This window comes from Triticum dicoccoides, chromosome 7B, assembly GCF_002162155.2.
Source record: "Triticum dicoccoides isolate Atlit2015 ecotype Zavitan chromosome 7B, WEW_v2.0, whole genome shotgun sequence".
In the NCBI taxonomy this organism is placed as follows: Eukaryota; Viridiplantae; Streptophyta; class Magnoliopsida; order Poales; family Poaceae; genus Triticum; species Triticum dicoccoides.
In genome coordinates, this window is record NC_041393.1 from 185,757,702 (window position 1) to 185,766,479 (window position 8,778).

Sequence of the window (8,778 nt, forward strand, 5' to 3'; positions counted from 1 at the left end):
GGGCGGCGAGCTTCACAAGCACTGGGCCTTCTTCACAGGAACCGGCCTTGCTTCATATCGCCAGATGAGGGCCCCGCCTTGCACCACCCTTGACCACCATCGACGGTGACCGGAAACCAAGGACGACGCCAATAGGGAAAAGGGGACACCAGCGGTTCCCCCCACGACCATGGGTCCTTTGCTGGGGGCAGGCCTTGCGGCGCCTCCCCAGCAGAGGGCCTACTTCCGAGGAACACCTTCCTCCGCGCGCCGTGGGGAGGGGCCTGGCTCCCGGCCCCTCTCCTGCAACCTCCAGTGCCCTCCTCCTGAGGGGAGGGAGGCTGCTGCACTGGGGCAGCCTTCCGCTGCTGTGACCTGGACTTCCTGCGACCCATGGTTAGCATAAGCTTGCTCCTGAGGAATTAGCGGTACCCAATAGCTGCTACCGCCGGCGCGGTTAGCGAGGCTTCCTTGAGGCTCCTGAAAGGGCTTGGCTTTTGGCGTCGCTTCCTCCCAGCCTGGCCCAAGGAACGAGCCGTGGTCTTCTTCCAGTGCGTATTCCCGATCCAACATGTGGGGCACATAAGCCTCCGGGGTCGCCGCCCCAAAGGCCTCGCTGTAGTGCCCCATGCTCCACGCGGTTTGGCTTGAAGCACCAGCTTGGGGGTGGTAGGGCGGCGTCCCTCCCGGGCCATAGGCAGTGACGCGCATGCCCTCGCTTACCATGGGAGGTGCTGGTGCAGCTTGCCGCCCGACGCTGATGGCCAAGCCGATGTTGATGAAGCCTTGAGGTACGCCTGAGGGTGCACGGGTGCGGATGGGCCCGCCATGTGATCTGCCCGGGGCCTGGGGTGGAAGCTTGACGCAGAAAGGGGGCGCCCCTGAAGCAGCGGCATCTAGGAGCTCAGCGACGCACTCCAAGAGCACGTCATGGACGCTTTCTTGTAGCCTGCACCGTAGCAGTTCTCGAGCCACCGTGAGCGCGGCCCTCATGTTCACCTGCTCCCGTCGGGTGTGCGGTGTTGTGGCCGTGGCATGGTTTGAGGCCCTTGCTGCTGATCGTACCTGCCGCGGGGTGAGGACAAGTGGCGCTTGACCGCGTCGCCCGCGCCTCGCAGCGTTCTGCGGAGCGTGGGCTGCCTGAGGCGCGGGGTTGAGGTCACCTTGGGCAGGCGGCGCGGTGTGGGCAGGCCACGTCGCCCAGCGGTCGGTGTTGGCCGTCGGGTTGCCGGACATGGAGGCGTCGAAGCGGTGGAACACGAGACGGCGGAAGAAAGATTGTGGCACACCCCTACCTGGCGCACCAAATGTCGGATATCGAGTTCCGGCAAAACCCTTAAGGTTCGAACTCTGGGGTGCGCGCGAAGATCTTCCCCCTACCGATCCGTGTCCCAACGGCTCGCTGCGAATCTAAGCTACACGATGAACAACACAAGGGACACAAGGTTTATACTGGTTCGGACCACCGTTGTGGTGTAATAGCCTACTCTAGTGTGTGGTGTGGTGGATTGCCTCTAGGTCTGATGATGAATAGTATAGGGGAAGAACAGCCTCGCGAGAGGTGTTCTTGTGGTGGTGTGCTTAGAGAGGAGTTGCTCCATCTCTGTTGGCTCTAGGTGAGATCCAGATTTTCTTCTCCTGTGATGGCTATCTTTATATATAGAGGCCCTGATCGTCATCCCAAATATTGAGTGGGAAGGGAGCGAACAGCGGCCATTTTGAAGGGGAACATCTAGTACAAGTTATCCTGACTAAAGTTGGTCTTCGGCTGCCAAGGGCACTGGCGACGACGCCGTCTTGGGCTCCACGGTGACCTCCGTCCTGCCGCTCTGCTGGTCTTGGTCTTGTTGCACCGGAATGGTAACCTTTGCTTGATGCCTCGGTACTCCACGCCTGCGCTTGCCCCCTTTGCACCAAAGAGGAAACAAGGACACTGCGTAGGTCGGCGCCCGCCTGGTCTTGATCGTCACGACTTGCGTCACGAGCACCTCGCGAGGTACCCCTGCCTTGATCTCTCCGCCTCCTCGCGAGCCTCCCTGGTGAGGCCGTCCCTGAGGAAGCCTTGCATCGTCCGCCCCGCGAGGATTGGCCCCTCGCGAGGGTCTTGAGCTTGAGTTGATGAAGATGGGTCGTACTGGGCCACCCCTTGAGCCACGCCGCAGGCCGCATGTCAGTGTCAAAACCGGCGAATCTTGGGTAGTGGGTCCCGTGCGTCTAGGCGGATGGTAACAGGAGACAACGGACACGATGTTTTTACCCAGGTTCGGGCCCTCTCGATGGAGGTAAAACCCTACTCCTCCTTGATTAATATTGATGATATGGGTAGTACAAGAGTAGATCTACCACGAGATCAGAGATGCTAAACCCTAGAAGCTAGCCTATGGTATGATTGTTGTTCGTCCTACGGACTAAAACCCTCCGGTTTATATAGACACCGGAGAGGGCTAGGGTTACACAGAGTCGGTTACAATGGGAGGAGATCTACATATCGTATCGCCAAGCTTGCCTTCCACGCCAAGGAAAGTCCCATCCGGACATGGGACGAAGTCTTCAATCTTGTATCTTCATAGTCCAGGAGTCCGACCAAAGGTCATAGTCCGGTCATCCGGACACCCCCTAATACGAGACTCCCTTAGTAGCCCCTGAACCAGGCTTCAATGACGACGAGTCCGGCGCGCAAATTGTCTTCGGCATTGCAAGGCGGGTTCCTCCTCCGAATACTTCATAGAAGATGTTTGAACACAAGGATAGTGTCCGGCTCTGCAAAATAAGTTTCACATACCATCGTAGAGAGAATAATATTTGTACAAATCTAATCTGCATACGTATTCCGCAGCGTGACATCATGCTTTGGCCAAGCCTTTATTCGAATCATTTTACTGTCCCACCCCAGCGCGTTTACCGAGGTGGTTTCCTTGGCACGTCTTGTCAAAGCAGAGATTGTGTCCCCTTATTCCGGGATTCTCATCAATACGGGCGTGGGTAACCCAACCGCACCATTAATCACGGTGCTTGGGAGATAAGCGAGTTTCACTAGGCTGGTGGGGGCACATAGTTTCGGCCGCCCATATAAGGGGATAAGGATCCACTCTTTCCATTTACGCCTTCTTCCTCCTTTGATTACCCATCTCCGTGCACTCGAGCTCCAGCACCCAAGTCCGCACTTCCCACCTCCACCTTCTCCAACCATGTCCGGAGCGGGAGGAAGGTGGATGGCCTCCTCCGTCACGGAGAGGCACATCAAAAAGTTGTGGAAGGCCGAATACTTGTCTAACGACATTGCACACCGGCTCCCAGATGAGGGGCATCTCATCCCCACCCCCAGGCCCCATGAGAGGGTGGTGTTCCTCCCCCATTTCCTCCATGGACTGGGCTTCCCACTTCACCCATTTGTCTGGGGGCTCATGTTCTACTACGGCCTGGATTTCCACGATCTGGCCCCGAACTTCATCCTCAACATCTCGGCGTTCATCGTCGTGTGCGAGGTCTTCCTCTGCATCAAGCCCCACTTCGGCTTGTGGCTAAAGACCTTCAACGTCAAGCCGAAGGTAGTGGGCGGCCGGCAAGCAGAGTGCAGAGGCACCATGGTGGGCAAGATGGCCAACGTCACATGGCTCGAGGGCTCCTTTGTGGAAACCATCAAAGGGTGGCAATCGGGGTGGTTCTACATCACCGAGCCGCGTGACCCTGAATGGGCAGCGACCCCCGATTTCCGATCTGGCATCCCCACACGGCTCACCTCATGGAAAGAGACGGGCCTATTGTGGGGTAATTCGGCAGAGCTGACCGGACTCCAAACCTGCGTCAAAGACCTGATCGACAGGAAGGTTAAACTTGTCACGGTAGTCCAGGTCATGCTCTTCCGCCGAATCCTCCCGTGTCAACTACGGGCTTTTAATATGTGGGAATTTGACCTGGCCCAGCACCAAACTCTGTCCAGGATCTTCGACACAATGCACGAAGATGCCTGGAAGGTGCTTTTCAAGAGCTCCGAGGTGCACCCTCCCATTACCAAGGATCGCGGATTCTGCGCGAAGCGCCAAGCCAGCGTGGTAAGCTTAGTTTACCCATTACAGGGTACTCGTTTTTCATAGTTTGACTCTATGCAGGATCTAAGATCCCATTCCTTTAACAGGACTGGAAGAAGAAGTCCGAACAGATCGACTGTCTGGCTCCTTTGCCCAAAGGCCCAGCAGACGCCCGCCTGGCGAAGCTGCTGGTTCCGGCACCTCACGTGGTGCCGGAGAAGAAGGCCAAGAAGAAGGCCACGGGAACTCGAAGGAGCTCCCGGTGCCTGGTGGTGTCGGACTCATCGCCCGACGACCCCAAAGCGCACTCCTCCTCCGAAGACGAGGAGGAGGAAGAAGAAGCCTCTCCCCCCTCCAACGGGGGGAGGAAAGAAAAGGAAGGCCGCCCCAACTGGGGAGGCCAGATGGTCCAAGAAGGGGAAGACCCTTCTTCCGGACTACGCCTCCGACGCCGAAGACGGCAGAGAGGAGTGGCCAACCAGGGTCAAGCCCCTGGCAACATCATAAGTATCCGGATACCAGAATAACTCATGGCGTTCCTTTAGTGCACATTATCTTCTAACGCCGCACATAATCATGTAGTCCGCCCAAGGCCCAGCTCGACGCTTCGTCGAGCGGATCCCTGGATTCGTCGGATGTGAATAGTCTTTCACTCCCGACCGCTACCTCCCCTCGCCCCACGGACGATGCCGAGTTGGAGTCCCGAAAGGGGACGGGCCAGGAGGAGGTAGCCCCGTAGGCGCCACAAGACGACCTTCTGGATTCCAGGCGCAAAGGGGGCAAAATCCCAAAGGGCTCTAAGTCCGGTCCTGGGCCGGAAACCGCACCAGATCCTTCAGTGGTTCTGGAGTCCGGTAGGTGGCCCCTTCGTAAGAAGGGCAAGCCTACAACGCCGGTGGCCTCCGTCCAACCGGAGGCACCGGACAATTTGTTGGAGTGCGGTGAGGCACACCGCACTGTTATGAGTGCGGTGATCCAGAAGGTTCAGTCCGCCAAGAGCGGGCTGACAGAAGCCTGTGCTAGCCTTCTAACAGGCTTTGAGGTATGTATTTAAAACATGTAAAAAAATTACCGCATAGACAGTAGCCCCTGATGCTCAGTTTAGTGTTCGGAAAGAAAAGTCGGACTGAGGATCTAAAAAGATATACGCAGGAGTCTAACATAAATATGTCAATATGGGAATGCAGGCTGCGCCGCTGACCTCTGCCGCACTGACTGCGGAGGTCGATGCATGAAAGCAGAGCCTCGAGCGGTCCGAGAATGAGCTCGGCCTTGCCAAGAAGCAGCTCGAGGACAAGGAAGGTAGGTAGTACCTTATGTAAGTATATATAAAAATACCTGGTTGCAAATAATGACAGGACCAACGTGAATCTTACAAGGGCCACAACCGAGGTGGCGACCCTGAAGGAAGCACTATCCAAGGCCGAAGACAATGCGGCCATGGAGTGCACCGAGCGAGAGAAACAAGAGGCGCGGGTGGCGGAGGTGCGGCAAGAGCTCAATGCTCTTGTGAAAAAACACGAGAGTTTAATGCTTGACTCAAAGACTCGAGAGTCCGAGCTTGCCTCGGCACTTGAAAGTGCCAAATCTACCAAGGCCGAAGACCAAAAGGCCCTCCAGGAAATTGAGGCAATGAAGAAGATAGCGGCGGGTAAGGCATTCTTTATGCAAAGCAAGCATGTGAAAGTGAATTGCTTTTACTTACCCGAATCCGGAGCTCTCCAGGAGCATTCGTAGATCTGCCCCGCAGTGTGTCCGCCGCCGCCGCATTCTATCGAGCCGAAGAAGGGAGCTCGACGGAGAAGGTGTTCTGGTCCCAGTATGCTAAGGCCGGACACCCAGTGCCCTTGAGCGACCAGCTGAAGCAGCTGGTCGAGCTCCATAAGGTGGCCGAACAGGCCATGAAGGGCCTTATAGGCCGGCTGTGGCCTGGGGAGGTCCTCCCTAGAAGCTACTATGGGCTGGTGAGGCGGCTGGTGGATGTGTGTCCGCGGCTTGAAGTCGTGAAGCGCTCCGTATGCATCGAAGGTGCCCGTAGGGCTCTTGCCCGTGCTAAAGTGCACTGGGGCAAGCTGGATGCTGAGAAGCTGGTGACAGAAGGGCCACCGGAGGGGAAGGAGCATCGTAGGCCCGAGATGTATTATGAGGGTGTCCTGAAGGGTGCCCGCCTTGTAGCGAACGAATCTTCCAAGGATTTAATTTTTGAGTAAAATCGCTCATGTTTATCTTGTGCGCTAAAAACTTTTTCATATGCGCTAAGCAACGCTTTTTGAATTTAAAATATTACCTTCTGTGCGGCCGTTTATTAAATCTGAGAGATGCAAGTCGTCGGCTTCTACCCCCATGCCATGAGTGTTGGGGTGTTCGGGATAAACCTGAGCGCTCTTGTTCCCATTCTTGGGTCCTTCGAGGGAGGCGCTGAGCACAACGAACAAGGCAATCGGACTTATAATGCTTTATCACTCTCACTTAGCCATAGAATTCTATAATTTTAAATTTTGGCGAAGCCCCTAGTATTCGGAAGACCGAGTTCGGGGCGCTATCCATGCCTCGGTTGGACAAAGCCAGCTCCTCGCTCTAAGCGGCATAAGTCTTTAGGGACTCGAAAAACCTCTCAAACAGCAACCAGCTCTCGCCTTATCTTGACAGTTAGTTTTAGCTTTCTCTAGTGAGGTGCTTAACCCAACTCAACTGGGGCACAATCGCAGTAGTTCTCCCAGCGCTACCTTAGCCGATATAGCGGAACGTAAGGTACCAAAACATGGGAGCCGGGCAAACCCAACTACTGACCCAAGACATGATTCGGAGCCGATGCATATAATGCTATAAGTTCGGGGTGCACACTCATGGGAGTGTTCGGTCTTCTCACACCGTATTCTAGGGTACTTAAGCCCCTGGTGTATTGGCCGTACCAAAGTGTACGGTTGCATAATGTCATAACTGAACATATTTACATAAAAAATGAATGCAATAATAGACAAGAGCTATGTATTTTTTATTAAAGGGCTGCTATGAAAGCAGAACGATACAAATAGTGCGATAAGCAAGAGACGGGAATATTTGACATGTCCCCCTCCAGGGGCAAGCTGCGAGACTTTAAGTAAGACAGGTATTTAACTCGTTATATAGACCACTTGGAAATTTGACGTGGCTTGCTATCTCCCTGGCTGTTGCATCGTGTGTTCGGCGATTGTAATGCCGGATAGGCCTTCCGAATAGTGGAGTCCTGAAAGTAAGAAAAGAGAAATGACAGAATCGGGAGCCCCTAGTGCGGTTGAGCCGCATTCTGGGCGTGCCGTGGTTGTGCCCCTCCCCTTATGCCCATGGTACTTCCCGAGCGTAATTATGTACGCGTGGTACTGGTTTCGCAATCTCGCTAGGGCTGGGGTTGGGGCCGCACTGCTATGCTTGCTCGGAACATGCCAGACGGTCTTGTTGTAGGTTACTCCGGGTGCGTTTGACGGTGTCCGCACGTTTAACAGCTGGACTGGAGAATTGCCTTGAGAGGCTACTTTGTACTTCCGCCGTGAGGGCCGCCGTGTGCTCCTCTATTCAGAGAGAGCGTTCGGTGTTTCCATTGACCGTAATGACTCCTCGAAGGCCTGGCATCTTGAGCTTGAGGTATGCGTAGTGCGGCACCGCATTGAACTTTGCAAATGCGGTTCGCCCGAGCAGGGCGTGATAGCCACTGCGGAATGGGACTATGTCGAAGATTAACTCCTCGCTTCGGAAATTATCTGGGGATCCGAAGACCACTTCGAGTGTAACTGAGCCTGTACAGCTGGCTTCTACACCTGGTATGACGCCTTTAAAGGTCGTTTTTGTGGGTTTAATCCTTGAAGGATCTATGCCCATCTTTCACACTTTATCCTGATAAAGCAGGTTCAGGATGCTACCGCCGTCCATGAGGACTCTAGTGAGGTGAAATCCGTCAATGATTGGGTCTAGAACCAATGCGGCGAATCCACCGTGACGGATTCTAGTGGGGTGGTCCCTTCGATCAAAGGTGATCGGGCAGGAGGACCATGGGTTGAACTTTGGGGCAATTGGCTCTAACGCATATACGTCCCTGAATGCACGCTTCCGCTCCCTTTTGGGGATGTGGGTTGCGTATATCATGTTCACTGTCCACACTTGTGGGGGAAAACCCTTCTGTCCTCTGTTGTTCGGCGGCCGGGGCTCCTCCCCGTCATCGCTATGCAGCCCCTTGTCTCTGTTTTCGGCACTTAACTTGCCTACCTGCGTGAACACCCAACAATCCCTATTGGTGTGATTAGCTGGTTGTTCGGGGGTGCCGTGTATCTGGCATGAGCGATCGAGTATCCGGTCTAAACTAGACAGGCCCGGAGTATTTCTTTTGAATGGCTTTTTCCGCTGACCGGGTTTAGAGCCTCTGAATCCGGCATTAACTGCCGTATCCTCAGTGTTGTCGCCGTTAATGAGGCGCTTGTACTTGTTGCGACGCAACCTACCGTTGTTATCCTTGGTATCCGAATTACCAGGGCTCTTGGTCATGTTATTGCTACGAGCTAGCCAGCTGTCTTCGCCCGCGCAAAAGCGGGTCATGAGTGTCGTGAGGGCTGCCATGGATTTCGGCTTTTCCTGTCCTAGGTGCCGGGCAAGCCATTCATCATGGATGTTATGTTTGAAGGCTGCAAGGGCCTCTGCGTTCGAACAGTCCACTATTTGATTTTTCTTGGTTAGGAATCATGTCCAGAATTGTCTGGCCGATTCCTCTGGCTGCTGAATTATGTGTCTTAGGTCATCGGTG